The sequence below is a fragment of the Tachypleus tridentatus genome, chromosome 1, assembly GCF_004210375.1.
Source record: "Tachypleus tridentatus isolate NWPU-2018 chromosome 1, ASM421037v1, whole genome shotgun sequence".
Lineage (NCBI taxonomy): Eukaryota > Metazoa > Arthropoda > Merostomata > Xiphosura > Limulidae > Tachypleus > Tachypleus tridentatus.
Genome location: NC_134825.1, coordinates 92,746,481 through 92,773,980, shown reverse-complemented (window position 1 = coordinate 92,773,980; position 27,500 = coordinate 92,746,481). Strand labels below are relative to the sequence as shown.

The 27,500-nt window shown below is 34.7% G+C and overlaps 1 long non-coding RNA gene and 2 pseudogenes across 1 annotated transcript; 2 read left to right on the top strand and 1 right to left on the bottom strand.

The window, feature by feature from the left end:
- The first annotated feature begins 782 nt into the window (after positions 1–782).
- Positions 783–27,500, top strand: LOC143255551 (uncharacterized). The gene is made up of 3 exons (XR_013030707.1): positions 783–875; positions 17,118–17,407; positions 27,391–27,500. It is a non-coding gene; the product is annotated as an uncharacterized LOC143255551 (long non-coding RNA).
- On the top strand, positions 6,729–7,892 carry LOC143255545 (sulfotransferase ssu-1-like; annotated as a pseudogene).
- LOC143222163 (sulfotransferase 1E1-like) lies at positions 11,077–12,063 on the bottom strand (annotated as a pseudogene).

Below are 27,500 nucleotides of genomic sequence, written 5' to 3'. Positions count from 1 at the left end.
TTTACACTGGTACACGTATATATGATTACAATATAATATTACAATATTATTTCCTTTCAAAGTATTATAAAATATAAGTTAGTAAATAGTATCTTTTCATATTGATCTGAATGCGTGATACTGCATGCATACACATCTAATAAGAAAGCTAATAAGTTGTTCATTCCTTTTATGGAAGCAGGTAGAAGTGTAAACATTCAGAACTTGCCTTTGTATTTAGCAAGTAAGTGAAAATTTCGAACACTGTCATCTACGAGATTTTATATGAACTAAACCTGAATGCATTTTCTAAGGGGATTTCTTAGTTCGTTTTTTTTTAGAAAAAAATATCTATTTATTGAAGTGGAAAACAACAATAAATCCAATTACCTAAATAAATTTGTGTTCCTTTATCTATGATTAAATTACACTTACCGTTATAAACACGTTTTGCTTATTGAAATACATGCACGCAAAACTTGAGCGTTTTGTAAAATAATAATAATAAATTTAAAAATACAGCATTAAAAGATTTTCACAAGAAACTTATCAACTCTTCAATATTCGGTGTTATAACTTAAACTGAACAAATTCAGTCAAAATGTAAAGTACAATTAATTTACTTTTAGAACCGAGTGCTTGTGTATGTTTATGTATTCGTGGAATCACAAAAACAGTTTATTTCGTTCAACATGTACACATGTGACCTCTTCATCATTGCGATGATTTGGCATTTTCACCGAAAGTCATTATCACTATAGGCCATTATATGCCACTTAAATCATTAGAGTGTTATCCATGATACAAAGTCATTTGAACGTCATCGAAGTGAAGACAAGCCTTGGAAGAAACGAAGCTCAACAACTAAGATTCTTAACCGAAATTCATCCTGAGAGGTTTCTAAAGATTTTAATTTCTTTTCGTTTAAATTTACATTGTAGTTCTCGTAAACTAAATTTAGTTTGAAAGTATTCGATAAGTACTCTTACTAACCTATTAAAAGACATTAATTTGAAAAAGGCCTACGATAGATTGTTTGTATTTAAGTGTACAATCATATTTGACACTAATTTTCCATAATATTGGTTAGATTTACTTCAGCGTTTAATCTAGTTTCATATTATTTAAAAGTTAAGCCGTTATATATATATATATATATATAACACACTCATATATCGGGCTATCGTCGGAGCCCACCGAGGGGAATCGAACCGCTGATTTTAGAGTTGTAAATCCGCTGTACTGGCGGGGGGCTTTTCCTGTGTAAGCTAGTTCACAATCACATGATTTTATATATATGAAATTCTTCCTTTAAATAAATTTTACCTTTAAATCTATTTATAAATTGGCTATCTCTAGTTATCGCAGAAAAATATTTATTTGTTTTTTAATTTTTTATTATAGCATTATTTTTCTTGTTTACTTGATTTAACATAATACTTATAGCACTGTTTTTGACAGCTCTTTCAAAACAGCAGGATTAAAACCTTTTTATACTACTTTGTGTTTAATTAAAGATGACACATTGTTAATATCGTCCTGTTACAACATCATTTTAGCATCCTATCCACATGAGAATAACAACACTAGTTTTTTTTAGATTAGGTTTAACAAAATTTTCGATGTAATATAAAGATTACAGGGAAAGGTTTACAATAGTTTTCAATTTATCCTTATTCTACTCACTAAAATATCTAAAATGGTAAACAACCATTTGTCTCAATTTCATAATTAAATCTGATAGAATTATCAATGCTATTAATGTAATTAGCAATGTTAACTAGTTTGTCTTTAACATACCGCCAACCCTCGGTGTGGATTCCTGTACGTGGTGAGGGGAACTCCTAGGGAAGGTTCTGTTCTTTCAGTTTATTTCCTCTGAGATATAAACACCCATCAACGTGTTTGCCGTGCGTGGTGATTTATAAAGTGGAGGAGAATGTCCTGGTGTTTGAGGGGACCAGCCCTAAAACACAGCTTTGGCCTTGAATTCCTGTAGATGGGTGGCCTTCGAGTGGCCCCCTTAGGTCATTCGGTTGGTCCACTTGGGCTAAAGTCAACAAAGTACCAATATTGGATATTCTCAACAGGTGTTTTGGATATTGTATCTAATGCTGGTGTTTGGGTATGGTGCTCACGAAACACTGGCGTTGCTGCATTGTCCAAACATAGCACTGTAGTGCGTCCCCTAGTAGAGATCCATGGTTGGTGTGGTTAGTGGTACTGAAATGTAGCTTCTTTGTTATGGATATCCATCTTTCTAACAAAATAAATAAAAATAAAAATAAAAGAATAGGAAAAAACGACCACGCACGAACGACTCTGTTACACAGTCAATATTACAGCCAGATTCTACACCTCAATTTCTGATTCCCATTCCTTATCTGAAAAAAAATTGGGGCAGATGTCTCCATTTTTCATTCAGAAGAGAATAGAGATACTTGCTGGCTCCCCAAATCAGTAAGGATGTTCCGCTTTGGAAACCACAGCATACCAAACTCCTCTTGAAATCAAAAGCCATTGGGGTTATACTCATTGAGGTCACTCCCCATGCGACTTTGAATTATTCCACTGGACATATGTTTCAAAGGGATTAAAAGAACATTCCCGAGTTCGAAATCCACGCTGGTGTCTCTTGCCAAGGCACTACTACCATACGCCGAATATTCACCCGTAAAGACTGAATTATGGACCCTACTAATGTTCTGATATTAACTTTTAAATTACCTCATTCTCCTACTACTGTCAAATCAGATTAACTGAACTGAAAGGTGAACAACCATTTGTCTCAATTTCATAATTAAATCTAATAAAATTGTCAATGCTATTAAAATAATTAAGAAAATTAACTAGTTTGTCTTTCTTATACCGTCAGCTCTCTCAGATGCTTCAAGTGCCAGCGGTATGGTCGTTCCAAAACGTTATGTTGTTGTTCTTTGGTATGTGCTTGTTCTGGTAGTAAAGGCCAAAACGCTTACAAGTGAAACCTAGAACCATGCTGTTCTTCTTATTTAGAGCAAGAAATAGGTACAATGCTTAAAGGCTGTTAATAATATCACCTAATTAGAGGCTCGGAAATTATTGTCCCCAGCTCTGTCTTTGAAAAATGCTGCTGCACTCCATTCCACTAACACAGTGGGAGTACAAACAGATCTTTCCGTGACTCCAACAGAGTTGTTTGCAAAACGTTTTAAGAATCTTGTGCACTCCATAATTTAACTAGTTGATGCATCTATGTCTACTTCCATCTGTGTCTCTACCATTCCTTCCAGTTAATGCTCAGTTTCACTTCCTTCAGGTTCAAATGTTTCCTCCGGTCCATTACCTTCTGCAGCCCGAAAAGTAAATCAACCATTTGTTCACGCTCTCAGTCATTGGAATCTTCCTCCACAGATACTCGATTCATGGCAGGATTCATGGAGGTGGATATATCTTCGTCATATAACGAGAAAAACGTGGTCGCAAAAAAGTCGGTTTCACCGCCACATTCTTCTCCACATAAATAGCTCTTGCCACACTGATCCAATGGAAATGTCGAAGTTTTCGATCAAATTTCGATGACATTAAGGATTTGATTTATTCTTACCACCCAGTGTGCCTCTTCTTACAGTCACCCTTGGAGGCTGTAGCCATCCATGTTTCCTTGGATCGTACCACCACTATTTGTTCTCTCTACCTGCCTCCAGAAGAGATCTAGAATCAATTAGACCTTGATGCCCTCATTGGGCAGTCACCATTCCCCTTTTAACTGCTGGGGGATATTAATGGACATAATCCCATTTGGGTGGTGTTAATATTGATGAGATGGGTCATGCTTTTAAATCATAACCTGTCTCTTTTTAGTGCTGGTTATTATACTTATTTTCATGCACCTATTCTGACTTTTACTGCTATAAATCTTTCTATCTGTTTCCATTAACTTTTCACTTACTTTTCTTGGAAAGTCGACAATAATCCACAAGGCAGTGATGTTTTTCAAATCATTTTGAAATAGACTGGCCGTGGTCGATGCCATCCGATCCGCGTGGCTCGATGTAAGTTAGACCAGGTTAACTATCCTTCTTTCACCGCTCTCATAGAACTTGATCTTTCCATCGTGTGTAAGCCATCGATAGATGACTGTGTGGCAGCCGTAACTGCCTGTATTGTCCAGGGAGGTATTCAACGTATTCCTAAAACCTTGACACATTTCCGACAGTATCCTCGTCATTGGTGGATTTCTGCCAGCCACATGACAAGAAAAGCTCAAAAACAACATGGGATACTTTTCGTCCATATCTCACCCTTTTAAACTGCATCTCATTTCATCAGGCCCGTGCACATGCTTGGAAGGTCAGGCGTCTAAGCCAGAAAGAATCTTGAATTAAATACACTTCTAGAATTTCTTCTATCACCAATTCCAAGGTCAGAGAGGAAAAAAAATTGAAAAATTAGTGGCCAGTATCCTTCTGCCCACCTTTTAATCTTCTTCTTTGATAGCCAGGAAGTTGCGCACCGTCAGAGCATGGGCAGTTGTCTCGGCGAAAGATTTTTTTCAAGTATCTAGCACTTCTGCTTCATGCACCATCTTCTTTGCCATCACAATATGGGTAGAACGATCGCCTCCTTCATTTCAGTTGATCGTCTCTATGACTATAATCATCCCTTACATTGGTGGAATTTAGTCTTGCTCTTCATTGGTATGGCAGTACATCAGTCGGACCTAATATTCTTCTGATTGTTTTTAACCATCTCTTGGAGAAGAATGTTTTCCCATGCTTTTGATATGGGCCATGCTTTTGTACTTTCTTTTTTACAAACCTCGGTAGGATCACAAAAGATTCCTTTGAACTACAGTCTAATTGATTTGACAAGCTGTCGTTGTAAGATCTTAGAGGCGATGATTAATGCTCGTCTTCTTTAGTTCCTCGAATCAAACAACCTCCCCTCACCCACTCAGTGTAGGTTTGGAAGAGAGTGTTCCACCATGGACCATCTGATTCGACTTGAAACATCAATCAGGGAAACCTTTCTCAAACGAAAACGTTTGCTTCTCTATTTTTTACCTTGAGAAAGCTTATGATATAACGTGGAGGAATGGTATCTTGCAAGACCTCAACTCGTATGGGTTGTGTGGCAATTTACCGATTTTTATTAAACATTTTTAAATGAATCAGCGATTGCAGGTTCGTGAGGGTTCGAAACTTTCCCATTTTTTCCCAGAAGGAATTTGGAGTCCTTCCGGGCTGTGTCTTGAGTATCACACTTTTCATTATAAAGATTAATGGCGTCAGTGAACAACTAAACCTACAGTTGCAAATGGTCTCTTTGTCGATGACTTTCACATCGCGTGTTAGTCGTCAAATATAAAGTATATTGAGCGGCAGCTACAGACTGCTCTCCATCATTTACTGACGTTGACCAGAGCAAATTGTTTCAAACTTTCCCTCTCCAAAACAGTTTGCATAAACTTTTGCCGTCAACGTGGTATTCACCCTGATCCTGAACTCTGTATTAGTGAAGCTATGCTTCCCGTGGTCCATGAGGCAAAGTTTCTGGGGCTTATATTTGACCTAAGTTGACTTTTATTCTACACATCAAGCAGCTACATGTCAAATGTACAAGCGCATTAAACATCCGCCATGTCCTCTCTTCCACCTCTTCAGGGGCGGATCGATGTTCCGTGCGAAAAATGTATGGTACCCTGCTTGGATCAAAACTGGACTATAAAAATGTGGTCTATGGCTCTGCCAGGACATCAGCCTTGAATGTGTTGCACCTTGTTCAACATCAGGGGCTTCGGCTCTGCACAACGGCCTTCCACATTTCTTCAGTCCAGAGTATGTACACAATGAGTCCAATGAACCCCCTCTACATCTTTGTCGTTTGCAACTATCTTTATTGTATACTTCAAAACTTCGATCTTTACCACAACATCCCACATGGGGTTATGTTTTTCTTCCATAGTGGGTCACAATTGTACATAATACAGAATCTGCCACTGTTTCTTTTAGTCTTCATCTCCGGGTGTATTTGGATGAATTTGGTCTATCTTTGGATGGTATAACGATATCCACAGATCAGCTCATCCCACTGAAAAGTATCTCCTTCTATTTGACGAACATCTTTCGAATAATCTGTATAAATGGGAATGGAAGGATGGTTCTGTTGGCTGTGCCATTGTTTGCCGTGATTCGGTTGTTGCACACAGAATCCCCTCTACAGTTTCTGTGTTCATTGCCGAATTGAACACCATTTCTCTTGCCCTGAATCACGTAGAAGCTATGAAGTACCATTTTATGATTCCTTTTTAAAGTACAACCATATCGATATGAAATTGGAAAATGGCCGTAATTCTAAAAAATGTGACAACTTTCAATCTCATGCATTCTAAATGTTTTAATGTATATCAATGTGTCAACTTCAGAAATGTAATGTTTTGCAAAAATAACCGTTATTTATACAGTTAAAAATTGACCAGTAGGCATATTAAAGAATTTTATGTCATTTACTGATAATACTTGCATCAGGCCCTTACTCTCATTTAATTTTATTTTTTATATTAAATGATCTCAATATATTCGTGGTCGTAATGAATGCCTTATTTGTAAAACGTACAATAATTTTGATTTTCCTCAATCTGTAATTAGGAGTTTCATTCAACTTCCGACGGTGTCTAGTATCAATTATAAAATAATATATTCAAAAAATAAATGCTAAACACAAAGCTGAATAAATATATATATATTGTTTTGCAATCTTTCAGCTAACAACATTGTTCAATATTTTATAACACAAGAAAGTATGACTCCCAGCTATCAACTTGTCGACGGCTTCAGGATTCCTAAAGCTTTTTTCACCAGACACATTTCGTAAAGCCCTTTCTTATAAACCGCAAAACGATGATATATTCATCGTAACCTTTCCTAAGTGTGGAACAACGTGGACACAGCATATCGTAATCAACATTCTTAAAAGGGGAATCCCACCAGAAACTTTTGAAGAATTTCAAAAGCTTAGTCCTTTCCTTGAAATTACAGGGCCTGGTGTTGTAGAAACCATGCCTCGTCCCGGAGCAATTAAAACTCACCTTCCTTTTAGTCTTCAACCTTACTCTCCCCAGGCCAAGTACATCTACGTGACCAGAAATCCCTTTGATTGTTGTGTATCTTTTTATCATCACACCAAGGAGTTTCCGCTCTACCAGTTTTCGGATGGGACATTTGATGAATATTTTGAGATTTTTATAAACGGCCAAACGGATTTTGGGGATTACTTTGACTATCTTTTGTCTTGGTATGAGCACCGAAACGATCCAAACGTATTATTTCTCGTCTACGAAAACATGAAAACTGACACACAATCGGCTATTTTAAAAATAGCTAAATTTCTAAATCAGGAGTACGAACGCATGTTACTTGAGGATGATAATCTCATGGAGAGAATTATTCGTCAGACTAATGTGGAGAATATGAAGAACTCTGTTAATAAGTATTTTGGAAATTTTTTCGGATTGAATCCTAACGACAATCAAATAAATGATCCGAATCTTCCTGAAGGATTAAAATACATCTTAAAATTTATGAAAAACATTGAATTTAATCCAAAGTCAGAAATCAAAATAGTAAGGAAAGGTATTGTCGGTGACTGGAAAGAACACTTTTCTCCAGCACAATCACAACGACTCATGGCAAAGTTTTGCCAAAAAATTCATGGAACTGACATTGACCAGTTGTGGCCAGAGTTTTTTGTTGCGAAAAATCAGATTTGACGATACAATGTACGGAATTAAGTTGTACTGAGTTAGCTTAAATTAGAGTAAAAACTAATACTTGAAAGCATAACCTTGTTGTGTTAATTTTTTACTTGTCCTTTGATTTTTTTGTGACAGTAGCAACTTAAATTTGTAAATGGAATAAAGAAACATTTCTTGAAACTGCTTTGAAACTTTTTCGTTGTATATGTCATGTTTTAAGTAACAAAAAATAAAGATAAAATATAAAAAATCTAATTAAGCTAATTTTAAACACCTAAAATATCTTACCGTTTCACCTTTTATTTATATCGTTATTCATTCTGTAAGAATAGCTGTCTCTTTTATTTGATATTATTAAATAGTTTGTAAAATTATTTAAAGATATTATGTAAAGTTAATACTTTAATCTTTTCTCTTGATATTTCGCATGTAACTGTTCATTTTTTGTTTATAACTCACGAAACGAAAGAAGATTATGTTTGTGTAAATTAAAATACACTACATCTGTCATATCTAGTGCAAGCAAGGACGTTCTTGCAATACCAGGGTTCCTAAAACAAGCTGGATTATCGCAGACATGGTAATTTAAGTTGTATAAAGTTTAGCAGCTGGTTAAGAAAACACTGAAGATCAACCAAATTAGAACAACTTACAATCCGTAATGCTACACTCTAACAATTTTACTTGAAGTGTATATTTAAAGCGTTGTTCACTGAATCTCGTTTTACCTTATATTACTCCTCAGTTAGTTAGTTATTTATCACCATTAGAGTCCATTTAGCAACATAGGGCCGCAATCGCTTGCGGATTCTTCAACAAGTATTTAAGTGAGTATGTTGTTAGCCCACTGCACCGAGACGTCCCTAATTTAGTAGTGTAAGACTAGAGGGAAGGCAGTTAGTCATCACCACCCACCGCCAACTCTTGGGCTACTCTTGTACTTACAAATAGTGGGATTGACCGTAACATTATATCGCTCCCACGGCTGAGAGGACGAGCATGTTTAGCGCGACTCGAGCGCGAACCTCGGATTACGAGTCGCACGCCTTACGCGCTAGGCCATGCCAGGCCTATATTACTTCTTAGTAGATTATTATTTATAACTATCTAAGCTTTCAAAAATATTTGTTGAAATGCGGTTTTGAAATGTGATGCAATAAACATAAAACTGATTAACAAATGTAAAAATGCATTATCGTAATTTTAACTGTTTCGGGAAATAAATATTGGAACCTTTTTCCTGATCTAAAACTACTAAATACATGTATTAAACACACATCAAAGAACACTCAACAGGAGTGACAAAACTAATGTAGCTGTGGATCAGCAATAAACAACCGACAGTTTATGATAATTGATGCAGTAAGAATGAAGACACATTTCAAGGAGTACTTACATATAAGTGTTTGCAAAAGGCTGGCTGGTATGTTATTCCAAGTGGTGAAAATGGCTTCACAAAGATCGTGCACTGATTGGAATTGGCGTTCATTTCTACAGACTTTCCTTGCCATTTTCAATGGGGTGCAGTTCGGGCGAACATGGAAAAAGTTCTTTGTCCTGCGCACATTGTGGATTACAACTTTTTCCACTGAAAGATACAATCATTTCTACACAAGCGAGAGCCTTCAGTTAATCAGGATGCTCTCTCCAACATGCCAATGTAGCTAGCTGCTGTTTGACGCCCCTGTACAACCTGAAGCTCTATTGTTTCATGGAAGGAGAAAGCACTCCAAATCATGATGGAACCCTCTCCAATGTGTCATGTAGAAAATGTCTCCGGTGGGATATACTTATCGCGCCAGTAACGTTGAAAGCCATCTGGACTGTCCAGGATAATTTTTTCTCATCAGAGAAAAAACCTTCGTCCACTTTTGTACATCCCATATTTGGTGCTTCTCAGCGAAATTTAACCAAACTGTTTCGTTGTGTGATAGGAGACGTGGCCTTTAAAGATGTTTGTGGTTATTAAAGCCTTTCTCTTGTAAATGCCGTCTAATTGTTCTTGAGCTGCATTCTACGTTCGTAAGGGCCTTAATCTGGTTCGACGATCAACTGGTGTATTTCCGGACAACCAGTCGAATCCTCCTGCTCAACGCCGACGAAGTTTTCTTGGGCTGACCACTTGAAATTCTCGTTTTGCAATAGAATATCAGAATCTGTTGTTTCTCTTCACCTCGCGCGTGGTAAAGGATGTGGTTAATGATAAAATTATGGGGTTTAGCAAAATCTTGAAGAGGATGTTAGTTACAACCGAAATCCTGATATATACATATGTTAAGAATAAGCGTTGTTGAAATGTGTCCAAAGCTACAACAAAAAAACACAAAACGAGTTTGACATAGTTCTAAGAGTTTGGTTCATGTGCAATGAAACAAAGAAGATCTGGGACAAAGATGAAATTATACCCTACAGGCTAATTCTTTGATCAAATTTTTAAAAGGGATCTGGTGGAGATGTAAACGACCATTTCAAGACAACTGATTCAGTTTGAATTAAATTAACTAGCTTACTAAGAAAACGGCCATTTTCAAAACAGGGATCTAAAAATCCTTTACATAAAAAACTTTCGCTGTGGGGGAAGGGAGGTAATGGAATCACCCCGAGAAAACCCACTATCTGAAACGTACCCTAAGAAGAGATGAAAAAAAGAAGAGAGAATGGGTGAGCATAAGCATTTTAACAATTGTAAAATAGTCTTAAGAACGAAATGTCTAAGTTAGGCTGGGCGGAAGCTTGGTCATATTCGGAGTCGTCTCTGGTTTGGGGACGTAGGGGAAGAAAGGATGGTTGTAGTGAGTAAAGTCCTTTAAGACTGTGGGTGGTTCACCGAAAACATGTAGTTTGTTCCATCATCAATAAAATGCTTCCTTTCTTTATGTTTATTCCTGGGAAAATAAACACAAGTCACAGACGGGAAGCTTTTCTTCTGACCACATTCAGTCCATTTGTATATTCCAAATTTCAATGGACAAAATGCAACATTTAAGTTTAGGTTCTAAATAAACTTTTGAAACTGTGAAAGTGAAGAAAAAACGCAACATTGTTGTTTTCCAATTACATGAAGTTATGCACTAAAAGACTGCAACTGCAAACCTAACATAAGTCAAGAAAATTCAGAAACTTAAGTTGACAATAAATGCATATGATGTTAAGTACAGTACTATTTCTTTAAGAATTATGAGCTCCTTTTAAGCTTTTTGGAAGAGAATAATTTAGAAGACGATAGGTTAAAAATAAAGTGATCAGTATGTTCTGACAATAAAAAATTCTTAGAAAAAAATTAAAATACTCCATTTCCAAAAAATAAGACTTCTATAGCAGCAAGAAAGAGTATCTTGTTCTCTGAAGCGAAAGGTCGTCTATCTTCCAAACATTTTTTTCATATAACTGTATCTTTCACATCTTTATGTAAATCAGGCCAAAGATTACCTATATCTGTTCCCTTTGTTTTCTCTTGGAATTTTTCTTGTAATATCTTAGACTGTTCAGGAGTAAAATGATTTTTCCAATATCCCACTACTGCTTTTCGAACAAAGTTAATATAATTGATTTTCATATATTGATTGATATGCTGGATTCCTTCTGGTGTGTGTGGATCTCTCCTATATCTTCACTTTTCCCATTTAAAAAGCTATGCATATGATCATTTACGCATTTTTTCATATATTTGGTACTTCTTTGAAATATTATTTTTTCCATTAGCTCGTTATTACATAGTAACATGTATTCGTACTTTTTACCAAGAAAACTGACTATTTTTAAGATAACACTTCGCCTGTCAGCCTTCATGTCTTTGTATGTGATAAACAAAACATTAGAGTCGTTCCGGTGCTCATATCATGACAACAAATGCTCAAAATAATCTCCAAAATCGTTTTCACCGTTGATAAAAATATTTTTGAGAATTCATCAAACGTGCCATCTGTAAATTCATATTCCGAGATCATTTTCGTGTGATAATAAAATGACACACAAGTGTCTTTCGGGTTCCTGGCTACACAGATGTATTTTGCTTTAGGGGAATATGGATTTAAATGAAAGGGCAGATGAGTTTTGATTGCTCCAGGACGAGGCATTCGAGCAACTGTTTCAGGGCCAGTCATTTCCATAAAAGGAGAATATTTCTGAAAATCTTGGAAACATTCAAATGATTTCCCTTTGTGTAAAATATTATGAACAATATGTTAGGTCCAAGTAGTTCCACATTTTGGAAACGTGACGATAAATATGTCGTCGTTTCTCGCTTTATACGTGATAGCTTTCCGAAAGCAGTTGGAACAAAAACACTTTGGTAATTTAAAACCTTCTACTTCCTGGTAAGCAGCTCTTACATTCACATTTTGGGCCATTCTTCAGGAATATCTGTGAAAGAATAATGATATTACCTTAGCTACTGAGGAATGTACAATTGTTCCAGGGCAGAGTATTGTTATATTAGTTAAAAAAATAACACTATAAAAAGTAAACAAATGCTATAAAACAAGATAAACATCTGATTATTGCGTTTACATTTCTTAAGCACTGATAATAAACTAATTGTAAAATGCATTTGTATAACAACTTGCATTAAAATACCATGGAAATTGAGTATCCAACATATAAAGTAATTTGCACTTCAAGAATAAAAATACTTTTATCCATCAGAATATTTTCACATTTTACGTGCAAAATCTTTATAATGTCCAGATAGCTATTTAACGGTTCTCATGAGAAGACTTTATATTTTGTTTGTTAATTTCATTTACGAATCTCTGTATGGGTTTGGTAGATTTAATCATTCTCGTAACCAACACAAAAATTAGGAAGCATAAATGATGCATCTTTCGTTCCACAATGGCATCAAATTATAACATGAAAACATAAATGTTTAGACTAAATATACTTTAAATTTCCATTATACTGACCTTTCAGACGTACTGGCTCACAAACAAAATAGAAGTTACAAAGACTTGGCACCCATCTTATCGTATCCAGTAATATAAATTTGACCTTTAATCTTTTCAAAGTTACGATGTCTTAGTTGTATTTTAAAAGTCTAGTATTTTGTAAGATATAATCACATTTCATATATTACACATTACATATGTACATAGATTTTTACTATTCAGAAATAAGTTATTAAACTTATTTTTCTTAAAAACAGAACAATTTATAAAGAAATGAAGTGAAGAATTATGTTTTCTCGCTACTATCTTTGTCCTTGGAACAAAATAATTATTCGGTTTTATATATGTAGTTGAATAGCCAAGAAATCATAAATTACTATATGGATACCGCGATATTCCACTGCAATTTAACAAGCTTATGAACTTAGCTATATTTCAGTCCTAAATGATACGAAAATTCGAGCGGATTAAACACATAGCCTACCTCTTTATTTTCTTGGTTAAAAATAAGAAGCATTTAAACATGACTGCGGAATCTCTACGAGGGAATTCCGAGTGTTTGATTGATTATTCACATAAAGAAAGTGTATGTATATATATATATATGTATGAGGTTTTTATTTTTATACATGTATGGAATCAGGGTTTATAGATTAATTTTTAACTAAGTGGGTAGAGCACTAGCTAATCACGTTGGCATTTAAGCATCCAAGGAAAGCCATTAAGAGTTCGATAAAACTAAGATGAAAGGATAAGAAAAACTTGTCTTGATTGAAGCTTGAACTTGAAGTTTCGAGGCACGTAGAGGAGGAGCAATTGGAACACGCGTGCAGATGAAATTATTAAAACGATTTAAAATAACCGGAAATTTGAATTTGTACGTAGAAGTTAATTAAATGTTAATATGAATAAAGTTTACGTTATTTGCCAACACATTGTTGTATTTCTTAACATAACATTTTAATTCATTAAAAAACAATATAATTCATAATAACGATTGCTAGAAATATTTATTACAAATAATTATTTATAGACAAAAAATTTGCAAAATCGCAAACAATATTCTGTCTTTTATCTGGTCTAGTGCACGACAAGCAAGTTGCTTTTATGTTGATACACCGACTCACCTCACTTGGCGGGAATGCCAGCTAACTCTATTCTTCACACGTGAGTTTTCCCGACGACAATATCTGACGTCTTCCAAGAAATATTAAATCAGGCGAAAACGCTTTTAGCACAGAACCTCATATTTTTCTGTTAATACAGAACATACAAAAAAATATATAATATCAAACATTATAACATATAATAAACTATCAATATAAAGTTTTGTTTTAGATTAACACATGATCATATTCGTGTCGATAGTTTTATATTTTTTATCTTCAGCTGAAATTATTTTCCAGATATAGTGATAATTGAAATGTTCATAGAAAACTATTTATACAACACAAATTAGATGTATTAAAATTTAAGTTTTGTAAACTGTATTTACACATATTATGAATTACAAATCCGTGGTTTGTTTCTCAGTTCATAGAATATTTATTGTATTATACTTTTTTAGAAGTACGAATATTTGTAAGTAACACGGCAAGTGGTTTTATAAAACAGCTAATTGTGTAGTCATAAAGGATACAAGACAATGTCTTACCTCTATGATCACTGTATGAATAGAGTTTTGCAAAAATTTGGCTCTTCTTTGTCAAAGCATATGATTCATACTTTGTGAAAAACTATAACTATAAAACTTGAATATGGTAATTAAATGAAGTCGATCTCCAAAATTTCTCTAATTTTTATAAATATTCAAGAACATTTTTAACGATGTTTCACTTGTAGATAATTGTTTTAAGTTTGCTCTACATTAATTGAATCTTCATAATTTTAATTTTTTTATATTCAGACAAAATTGTTTTTTTTTATATAAATGTATTTTGTATTTTCTGGTACTTTCATGAAAATGTTTAGTCTCTTGTATTCAGCCCGTTATATCCAGGTGCTTAAGGCACGCGACTACTAATGTGAGGGTCGCGGGTTTCAATCCCCGTCACATCAGATATGCTCGGTCTCTCAGTCATATGGGCGTTATTATTTGACGTTCAAACCTACTATTGGTTAGTAAAAGAGTAGCCCAAGGGTTGGCGGTGAGTGGTGATGACTGGCTGCCTTTCTTCTAGTCTTACACTGCCAAATTACTGACGGCTAGCGCAGATAGCCCTCGTATAACGTAGCGCGAAATTAAAACAAACAAACAATAACAAACTCTTGTATTCAACAATGTGTTTAGCAACTGTTTCATTGAAATAGAACTATTTATTTGTAATGAGACCTCAATTTTATACAACAAAGTGCCAAACCTTTTTGCAACAATGTGTAATTTCTCATCTTGAAAAATACAAGCTATATTTAGCAAATTACCTATCCAGTTAAATTCTCACTTGAGAACAAATACTCTTTTGAAGTAATTTTCCTGGCGTAATTGAACTCTTACGTTGAAACAAAAAAAACAACAACAGATATTCAAGATATGTGTAAAAACGTAATAAAAAATTAATAAAACGGTAGATTACATGTAAAAAAACATTTGGAAATTGATATCTTATATCGTTTATCCGCAATCGTGTTGGTTTCCAGTTTCTAGTAATGTCACCGTAACTTCCCTCAGGTTATTCGACCTAACGATATGAAGAATGGAGCATTTCCACTTAGAACTCAGTGGCAGGGGTGATAGCTTTCCAGTAATGAGTAAAATGAAACCGACATCACAAATCGTGATCTCATTATACAAAGTTAGCATTTTCACATAGAGAATTATATACGTGTTATAAACGAAAATGTTTTTTTTGTAAAGCCCTAACTTTTATGAGTGGCGTACATAAACATTGCAAATAGTAACTATGAGAGAAGTCTTTGCTTTCATTATGGTAACATAACAAACTGTGTTGCACGACAGCTAAACCGGCGATACTTTTTACGTGCAATGTATTTAATTTATGTTTTCATCCCTTGAAGTGTTTTAAATATATATCAGAAGATTCACCAAGAAGTGTTGGATTATTCGACGGCCAAAGCATCAGAAAGTATGTCCTTTATTTTTGGTATACTCTGTTTCATAAGAATTCAGTCCCACTTTATTATATATCTTTTAATTTGTATGTGAAGTATATTTATCCCAAAAAAACAATACAAACAAATATAAATTTATAAAACAACCCAAAATTGTATAAATTCACAGAATCTATATTTCAGACAATTTAGATCATATTGTTACGAAATCAAGAATAATAAATATTATTAAATAATGCTGTGATGAGTACCAATAAATTTACGATTAACAGTTTGTCTGTCTATTTGTTTTAGTGGTCACTATGATTGGCTTGTTTGTATTTCTAGATATTAGCTTGAACGACCAACTGTTGAAAAATATGGCAACAACATAGAACTTGTAACTGAAAGGATTATTTGTATGAATGTCATGTGGTATGAAATTACTGCTATATATTTATTTTAATATCGTTGTTTGTTTCAGTTAAATATATATTTAGAATCGTGAGTAACTTACACTGTTAAATACGTATTGTGAAATTCCTGCCTGTTTATTAAAGTTGTGGAAAGAAGTTTCAACAACTTACATGTGTGTGTAAATACCAGTATTGTTATTTTAGAAACATTTCTAGAGTATTGTCTAACGATTATAAAAGGTAACCAACGCAGTATACGTTACTGGTTTGCTACAATTGATATACCATAAACTTCGAAACCAATAACTATGATTGATGCTTATCAATCGGGAACTTCAGATATTCACCAACAACATTTATAGATTTCTGACATTATTGTTTGATTTCAGCAAATTAACATCGAACGTAACTGTCTTTACGAAAATATTACGTACCTTCGTCAGTGAATAACTGGATTTGTAATTGTCATGTAATCAGCGAAGAGTTTGCTAGCTTTCCGTTATGTGAATTGGAGCTATATAAACTCGAAATTAATTCACTAATAGTGATATCTCAAGAGGATATCAAGAAAGGTCAAGATCAGATAAAAGATTCAGTACTGTTTGCAAGTTTGTAAAACTTTTATATATAATTCAGAAATTGTATTTAACGTCATTATAAATTGTATCATTCTTTACACGTTAAAATGTATTTGTATTAAGAAAAAACAGTATACATCAGTCTTGTTGGCAAATATAATAAATTTGATACATTTCGACGTTTAATTAACGTCTAAATTTAAATTATCATTTAAGTCAGTTTTTGTCTATTTGAAATCATAATCCATAATGTAATAAATTGGAGCTCTTCCAACTTCTGATAATCAGAGGCAAAATTCAATCTATCTGGTCATCCCATTATTAATGCCGTTGTTTGGAATAAGATAAGTGCAAATGTATATTTATTGGCTAAATTAAGCTATTTTCAGAGTCATATAAGTTATATGGGATGATATGATAACATTAAGTGTAAGCTAGTTCGTTTCTTCACTAGTTTTTGTTTTATTTACTTTAGAAGCCCCAGTTATCATGGAGGTGTCAAAGGAGCACAAGGCGTATAATGCTTTACGAGTTCAGAAAAGGGAAAAGTGCTACTGAAGCTATGCGAAACATACCAGAGGTGTAGAGCAGTGACATTCTGAATGAGAGGAAGTGCTAAAGTAATTATTTGTATTCTGGGATAATACATAAGAGTCGTGTTCACTCTACTCGTGGTTGCAAATACGTAAAGTCACGATGGGGTTTCTTGAAGTTACAAATATCAAAACAAGAAATCATCTTGGAAACTTGGAAAAAGGAAAATTAGTAAGAATAAGATACTTTTCTCTTCTCATCGTAACGCTTTTTATTTTCTTAAATCGATAACCGACATAATTGTACATGACTAATCAGATCTTAACCAGTGAAAGTCATACTCAAACATTGTTGTTTATAATTTTTTGAGAGATTAATAAAACATAATATGATGTAAAAGGTCGCATGTCTTTGTTAAATTTCTGATGCATTCTGAATTCTTTGTTTACATTCAAATAATTTTTTTTACACATTTAAGGTTCTTAGGGTTCAGATTATCAGTCTTTGTATAAAGATGAATTCAAATTCTCGCCCTCTATTTGATCACATTTATGAACCACAAAGTTTTAATAGTTTTTATTTTAAAGTAAAACACTAACTAATGACTAGAAAGATTTTCCTTTGATATCTAAGCGGTAAATCTAACGGTTATCGACTTAATGCTGAAAATCAGGTTCCGATACCCGCGGTTGGCACAGCTGAGGTAGTCCATTCTGTAGCTTTGTGCTAAAAAGCAACAGCAACAAAAGACTAGGACACGAAATTTATAAACTCTCCGCCGTAACTTTCGTGAAGCAGTGACATCTGCTAATTAACCGTGATAAAAATGTAAAACAATATATAATGTTCAATATTTAGACAAACAAAGAAATTCTGAAATCTCTTATTAGCAAATGACTAATAAATTGCAAACTGAATTAAGAATTTTATTTCATGGTATAGTTTCCCTGCAAGTTTGTTTTGAATGTATAGCTACGACATTATGGCGTAGCCACAAGGTAACCACGTGGTCTAAGCATTTCCTAGGTATTTAAAACATTTCCTTAGTTGATAAACGTGTTACTTCATTAATGCCGATGTCTCAGGTCTAGCCAATGGAAGATGGGTGGTTGCCTCGACCTTTCTAGTCAAACAAGTTCCGATACGGTTTAACTAAGCTAGTCGAATAAGTAAATATTTCTATCTTCTTTGTTGGCACGTCCTTCTGAGTATACCATATGCATGTGTCTGTGAATATTCACTCATGAATAAATAAGTCATTAAATTTAAACAATTGCAAGCAGTATTTTAATAATCTGGGATCAATGTCTTGTATCTTTAACGAAGTTAAAAGATAAACAACAGCGTTTTAATTTGTAAGAATTCGTTTCAGAGACGTATTTCTTCATAACATTGTAAACACGTAAGCTGTATAAGTGAAGTGGTCGCGACTGTAATACACTTTCAACACCTTTTTAAATTTGTTGCTTTAGTAAACTATCAAACCAGAGACTTCGCTCTATAAACAAATTTATATCATTTCTTTCGCATTTGTGAATCGACATTTTGTTGGTATATTAAGAGCAAATTGTAGAAGGTTATGACTTTTGTCAGGTTGTATGAATATCAATTAACAACAATAGTAGAGATTGGCGTACTCTGATTATGAATCCCAGACGTTTATTATTCGCATTATATTACAGTAAAACATGTTCTGCATTTTATGGCCGTGGGTGCACTATGAGAGTGTCGGTTATATCCAATTATTCCATTAAACAAATGTAGCCCAAGAGTTGGCGGTGGTGTTGTTGACTAGCAGTTTTCGTCCTGGACTATCAGTTCAAATTTAGAGACGTATTTGTTCAGATAACTATCGTGTAGCTTTTATGGAATTCTAAGAACAAACAAAAAACATGACGCTTTAGATGATTCAGGTTGATTTATGACATCTTTATAACTTATTCTATAAACATGTAGTAGGAACTCGCCTAGCAATGCTAATACTACTGTTAGGGAGCTGGCACAAATTACGTAGGAAGTACGATCAGTAATGCCAATACTGTTGTTAAGACTTTGACTTATACGCAGCAGGAAGCGCATAATAATTGCATTGTTGGATTTTATTGCTGTGTAAAAGAACAAACCAAATAATACTTTTTCAGTTTTTATACGTGTTTTTCCAAGACATTTAATGATTTTAATATCTATAAAATGAAATAACAGACACATGCATGGTCAGAAGCCAAAAAGGGAAGCGAGATTGCCATTCTCAGTAGCCTATAAAAGTGGCTTACACACACACACATGCTTCTCATTGGATTAATATAGACCTTTTAGATAATACGTATTGTTTCGGAATATAGCATTGCCTCAGTAGCACTGTAACAAGTAAGTTATATGTTATAGACGTTTTACAGGACGATTGATGTCGGTCAATATGTTTCGCTTTTTAGGAAGCAAAACTTTTCAAAAAAAATGTTGTGCAGTGTTATCTTTCCTTTGTTCAGTAGTTTAAAGTTATCAACGACTACACTTTGTTTCTGACCTAGCCATTTAGCCTATATGTTGCATGAGCGGAGATGTTTCGAACAAATTGATTTTTGACGTATTGTGGGTTAATTAAACTTTACGAAAACGTTGTATGAGAATCTGTGTAGCCCTTGAAAAACTACTTCCTCTATTGTCGATCGTACTTAGTTTTAAATCACAAGTGCGAAATATGATACATTAATTTGCGCAAAAGAAGGTGGTTCAGTCATGAACAACACGTCTTGATAAACGTTCTAGAGACGTATCACTGTGAGTAGAAATTTCAGTTTCTCAGGAGGCTTATGAATTTATAGAATGCGAATGTCGATAACACTGTTTCTTGTAGGCGTTATTATTTAACTTATGAATTAATGTTTAATAACAAGAGTTGTTGTTGTTGTTTTGAATTAAGCACAAAGCTATACAATTGACTATGTGTGCTCTGCCTACCACAGGCATCAAAACCCAGTTTTTAGCGCTGTAAGTCCGTAGACATACCGCTGTACCATTGTGGGCTTCATAACAACAGAGTTAAAAATTAATCATTTAAAGGCGATAGTTATGACAAGTTTGGTTACGTAAGTTGGTAATAGTTCTACGTTGTGTTTGCAATTACATTACTGTTGAAGCTTAACTAATACTGTTCACGTCACATTACTGGAACATGCTATATTTTTCGTTATCTTAACTAAGTATTGTTAAATGAGCGCCTTTCGCACACTTTACAGATCGTGTGAGGCTTCAGTGATAAACCGAGCGAGTGCAAGCTAAGAACTAAACAAGCAAAGTTAAGTAAAGTGCAGCTTATTCAGAAAATTAATAAACCACGGGGTAACATAAGTGATTTTTGTTGTGAGAAAACAAGACAAAGAAAATTTCTTCATAACAGTGTAAACACGTAAGCTACATAAGTGAAGTGGTCACGACTGTAACACACTTTGAACACGTTTTTAAACTTCTTGTTTTAGTAAAATATCAAACCAGAGACTTCGCTCTATTATTAAACCTATATCATTTCTTTCGCATTTGTGAATCGACATGTAGTCGGAATATTAAGGTGAAATTTTAGAAGGTTATGACTTTTGTCAGGTTGTACGAATATCTATTAACAACAATTGTAGCGATTGGCGTACCCTGATTATGAATCCCAGACATTCATTGTTTGTCAAATCCAATTATTCCATTAAACTGAAGTAGCCTAAGAGTTGGCGGTTGGTGCAAGTACTATCAGTTAGTGATCCGTCATGGTATACTCAGTGGTTGTACTATTGTTAAGGGATTCTACTATCAAGAACATAATGACCTCAAACACTGATTCAGCTTATGCAAAAAATACGTGGCTAAGAAAGAAGTTGCTGGTGTCATTCAAATGATGCAATCGCTTTTAAAATTTCAGCCAAATTGAGTAGATCTGGGATTTGATATATCAAAAACTTGAACATTCAATCGTTACTTTCAAAGAAACTTTACGGAAGTATATTAGGGACATTTGAGTAAAACTCCAAAGAAACTTTACAGAAGTATATTAGGGACATTTGAGTAAAACTTTGATTAATTATGTTGCAGTAATGTCTAAAAGAGTGTCTTTAGTTGTTAAAGCAAAAGGGTGACAAAGAAAATATTAACTATTTGTTGAGCTCAAGAACTTTCACTGAGTTTCTGTTGTACTAAATATAAATATTAATTAAATGTTGATGTTTCACCCGTGAAATTTACCTTCCATTGTTTTTTGAAAGCAGCATGAAATTTAATTATTGCCTTTATTCTAATACTTTTGCACCTATTGTACCTATTCGTTTTTGCTGTAGGCTTTAGTGTTTGAATGACTTCAAAGAGAAACTTAGCCAGAAGCGATAAAAGAAAACTGATATACTTTCTCCTTGTTTTTAAAGAATCCACATAAAAGTAGTCCTATGACTAATCAGGATTTTATTTGTAGGTTTCTCAGGTTTGAATATAATATTGAAATTCGTTTTTTTTTTCTGTACGTTTGTGAAAAATGCTTAAGAATAACAATATCAAAAACAATTGGGTGAAATTTGTCTAACAATTGGAAAATCAACTTTTTTCTCTTATCAAACATTTAGCAGTCTTAGCCATTGAGATATATTTTATTGTTTTTGAATTTTGCGCAAAACTACGTGAGGGCTGTCTACGCTAGCTGTCCCTAAATTAGCAGTGTAAGACTAGATTGAAGGCAGGTAGTCATCACCACCCACCATCAACTCTTGGGCTACTCTTTTACCAACGATTAGCTGGATTGACCGTCACATTATCACGCTTTTACGGCTGAAAGGGAGAGCATGTTTGATGTGACGGAAATTCGAACTCGTAACTCTCAGATTAACAAGTCGAGCGCCTTAACCACCTGGCTATGCCGGGCCTCTATTGACGTAGAAGTCTCGAGTATTGTTTCAAGAACAAGTGTGCTTTTTAAGATGGGTTTTGCTCGTATGTTCTATTACAAAATTTGTAAAATTTCTTGGTGAACTATATTACGAATCACCGTCGTGATTCATGATGTACTTTAAAATATGTAGTCAATCGGATTTAGGGATTGATTGTACTGTGGGATCCACTTAACCATCATGGAACAGAATGTGTTTATCTGATATTTTACGATCAAGTAGTATGATTTTACAGACAAACTCCATGTGCTAAAAGTAAGGAGAGTGTTTGTGTGACAATGAAACGCGAAACAAATTCTCTGTCCACGTAACAAATAGGCGAAAGATGCAAAGCGAAATATCTATCAAAGAACGTTAGAGTTTAACCTCATTATTACTGATGAAACTACTCGTCGTCTTCATAGCCGTGGCCTTGCAGATAGTGCCACAAGAAAAATAACAAAAACAAACTGACCTGCACTTTTCATGACGTGCTGATTTGCATATCATTTTTCAATTAATCTATACAAAATTCATTTTATTTACATTCATTCAATGAATACTAACTTCTTTATTGACAAGTTAATCAATAAATTACAACATTACAAATTAAAACAAAGATCACGTCACAAAATGGGAAGGAATGTTTTTGGCAATTTTGTTCAACTTATAAAATAATTTGGGTTTTATTTCTTTGCTGCTATTTCTTATCTGTATTGTGTCTACTACTTTTTTTTCCGATTTTTACAGAAACACACGACAATAAAAAGCAACATGGTACCAGGTAAGATAAAGAGACTATTTGTTTTCATGGAAAAGTTTCCACAATAAACTGTTTAGAAGTGGTGAATTTATATTACACTGCACAACAAAGATTTTGCTTCTTGAACACTGCTGGGTGTTCCTTATAGATTTTTGGCTGCTGATCACGAGAGTCACATCTAAATTTAAGTATCACGTACCGTTTCATCGAAATCCTCAGTTTTGTCATGTTTTTTCTTATATTTGTGTTCAAAAATTGTTGTTTCTGAGGGACTTATGAACAATGTTTTGTGCAGTCTAGGCATGTTTAGGCATGAAATCAGGCCAGGTTGGAAGCTGTTCTGTTAAAGAATGCAGCCCAGGCATGCCTGGGCAGGCAGGAGCCAGATTGACTCTGTCTCAGCAGGCTATAAAAGTGGCTTACACACACACACATGCTACTCATTGGATTAATATAGACCTTATAGATTATACGTATTGTTTCGGAATATAGCATTGCCTCAGTAGCACTGTAACAAGTAAGTTATATGTTATAGACGTTTTACAGGACGATTGGTGTCGGTCAATATGTCTCGCTTTTCAGGAAGCAAAACTTTTCAAAAAAAAATGTTGTGCAGTGTTATCTTTCCTTTGTTCAGTAGTTTAAAGTTATCAACGACTACACATTGTTTCTGACCTAGCCATATAGCCTATATGTTGCATGAGCGGAGTTGTTTCGAACAAATTGATTTTTGACGTATTGTGGGTTAATTAAACTTTATGAAAACGTTGTATGAGACTCTGTGTAGCCCTTGAAAAACTACTTCCTCTATTGTCGATCGTACTTAGTTTTAAATCACAAGTGCGAAATATGATACATTAATTTGCGCAAAAGAAGGTGGTTCAGTCATTAACAACACTTCTTGATAAACGTTCTAGAGACGTACCACTGCGAGTAGAAATTTCGGTTTCGGGAGGAGACTTATGAATTTATAGATTGCGAATGTTGATGACACTGTTTCTTGTAGGCGTTATTATTTAACTTATATTATGAGTTAATGTTTAATAATTGTTTAGCTTTTTCAAAGCAAGAGTTGTTTTGAATTAAGCACAAAGCTACACAATGGACTATCTGTGCTCTGCCCACCACAGGTATCGAAACCCAGTTTTTAGCGCTGTAAGTCCACTGGCGGTTTCATAACAACAGAGTTAAAAGTTAATCATTTAAAGGCGATAGTTATGACAAGTTTGGTTACGTAAGTTGGTAATAGTTCTACGTTGTGTTTCCAATTACATTACCGTTGAAGCTTAACTAATACTGTTCACGTCACATTACTCGAACATGCTATATTTTTCGTTTCCTTAACTAAGTATTGTTAAATCAGCGCCGTTGGTACACTTTACAGAACGTGCGAGACCTCAGTGATAAACCAAGCAAGTGCAAGCTAAGAACTAAACAAGCAAAGTTGAGTAAAGTGCAGCTTATTCAGAAAATTAACAAACCACGGGGTAACTTTTGTTTGTTTGTGAATTTCGCACAAAGCTACTGGAGGGCTATCTGTGCTAGCCGTCCCTAATTTGGCAGTGTAAGACTAGAGGGAAGGCAGCTAGTCATCACCACCCACCGTCAACTCTTGGGCTACTCTTTTACCGACGAATAGTGGGATTGACCGGGACATTATAACGCCCCCACGGCTGAAAGGGCGAGCATGTTTGGCGCGACCGGGATGCGAACCCGCGACCCTCAGATTACGAGTCGCACGCCTTAACACGCTTGGCCATGCCGGGCCGCCACGGGGTAACATTGGTGATTTTTGTTGTGAGAAAACATGACAAAGAAAATTTATTTGTCTTCTCAATTGGATTCTCAAATCATTGAATCAGCCTAAATAGGATCCCCGTTAGTACAGCGAAAAGTCTACGAAGTTACAACGCTAAAATCAGGTGTTCGATTCCCCTCAGCGGGCTCAGCATATAGCTCAATGTGTCTTTGCTATGGAAGAAACAACAACACACACAGCCTAAATGGCCTTTTGATAAGGTAGATTAAATGCTGAGGAAATGATAGAGAATTTTCTCGAACTTAAAAGAATTTTCAAGAACTTTCTAGAATGTTATTGAAGCCTCAAAACTGTGCTGCTCCATAACGGGAATGAGTATCAGTCTTTTCCCCTGGCTCATTCGGTGCACCTCAAAGAGGAATACAACAGCGTTAAGGCCTTGCTAGAAGCCTTGATGTATGATGAGTATGGCTGGGAGGCTATCGAAGATTTCAAACTAGTGGCATTTCTGATGGGTCTTCAAGAAGGTTTTACCAAGTTTCCCTGTAATCTTTGTCTTTGGGACAGCAGGGACACCGCAACGCACTATAACCGGAGCACTGGTCACAACGGACCGTGTTCTCTGAGGAGAGGAGCAATGTCAAATGTGAGCCATTAGTAGACCTCCAGAAGGTATTGTTCCCACCATTGCACATAATATTGGGTCTTATGAAACAATTTGTCTCAGCTCTTGACATGGAGTCAGCAGCCTTCAAGTACCTTTGAGAGTTCTTCCATAAGCTGTCTAAGGCAAAGGTCAAAGCTGGTGTCTTCGTTGGACCACAAATAAAGAAGATCCTGGAGTGCACAGAATTTCCCAGAAGCTCAGTAGTAACGCCAGCTTCTGGAGTGAAGAACTCCGACAAAGTTCCCTCTACATTTATTTTACATTTTCTATTTACCACAAAGTTAGATAACCAGCGAATAATTCCACACGGTTGTCCCATTTCATACATACGGAACCGAAGACCATTGTGCCATACAGTGCCGAATGCTTTCTCGATATCGAAGAAGCAGGCTACAGTGCATTCTTTTTATTAAAGCTGTTTATTATTGTTTCAGTTAATCTAATTAAATGATCTGTTGTTTGTCTATATTTTCTAAATCCGTTTTGTTCTTCTGGTAATTTTGAATTAATCTCTCAAAATGTGGAGAGTTTATTGCTTATTATTCTTCAAGAATTTTGCCTACACAGCTGGTCGGGCTGGTCGGTCGATAACTGTTTGGTTTATTGGCTTGTTTTCCTTCTTTGTGAAACATTAAAATATTAGCTTGCTTTCAAGAAACTGGGATGTATCCAGAGTATAGAGATAAATTAAATGTGCCTAATAGGTGGTTACATAATTTTGGAGTGCCTTTTTTGACAAGAATTGTTTGTATTCCATCATTTCTTTGTGGACTGTTAGTTATCACCATTAGATTCCATCAAGGAACATAGGGCCGCAATCGCTTGCGGATTCTTCAACAGGTATTTAAGTGAGTAGGTTGGTAGCCCACTGCACCGAACCGTCCCTAATTTAGTAGTGTAAGACTAGAGGGAAGGCAGCTAGTCTTCACAAAGAGCCATGCCAGGCCTTTTTATCGCCAACAAGCCACAGAAACCCACTGTAGGACATTCCTAGTTCATTATATACACAGAACCCTGACAATGAACCTTTATCAACTCTCAGTCACGCTTTATGATATTGTAAATGGTACCAAGAGGTATACCTCTTTTTATTGCAATAACTATTTTGAAGAGAAGATTTTTTTCTCTAACTTTGTGATTTATAGCCTCATACAGTAATAGGTTTCAAAACAATGCACTAAATTAATTATTCCAGACGGTAAGAACTTCAGTGATAATCAAATATATAAGTCTTAAATAAGTTTCCCCGCTGTAAGATGGCTTTTACTTGCTGCGACACGTCATTTTATTAGCATATACCACTTTTTTTGTAAAATGCAAATAACCCTTTATATAGTTCTGGCGTAAAATGAGCAAGGAAGATGAGGAAAATATAGAAGTAACCCGTATGTTGAACAACAGTTGTATTCCAGAATATTTTATTAATAAATTAAAGGAATGTCTATGCCTGAAGAACGTTGATATCGGAGTGTGTTTATAGGAAATCTTTGCGGAATTGTTATAACATTTTTGGTCCAAAGAAAACTTGTTATCTTTAGTGGGGTTAAAACTAACATTTCTTTTTCAAATATATGTTTATGCGTGTTTACAAGTATGCCATATTTTTATAAGATAATAGTGTTGTAGAGTTCATTTCAAGCAAGTTAATACCATTCTCTCCTTTCTGTTTAAATATTTATTTTTATTTGTATAAGTTTGTATGAGAGGTTAAATCGCTTGTAGGCAAAAACAAGCTGTCAAAAGTTCCAATACGTTTGTCGACTTAGATCATGAAAAATTGAAAGCTTAAACTAGATGGTATAAATTCCTTCAGCAAGAAACCTTTCAAGTGAATCTTTCTTAAATTGTATTTTCAGTTTTTCCATCATTGTTCACATAATAAAGTGATGAACAGTGAATCACGATCAGATCTCTCAACTGTAAGAAATTTGCACTAAACTATATTGAAAGTTTTTATTAACTGAAGTATAAAAGATTATCAGCAGCGATACTTTAAAATTCACAGTATCAGCGATTTTAGAGCAAACCATAATTTTTATAACATGTTTCAAGAAAATAATTTTGAAATTGTGAGTTCCAATAACCAACTTTTATATATATATATATTTCTAAAATTATTTTTCTTTTCAGCAACTTCAGTGCCAACAACACCAGATCCATTTGCAGCTCCAAAGTATCAACTCCCACAAACGTCACAGATGCTCTCATTGACATTTGATGGAGCTTTGAACGCTTTGAAT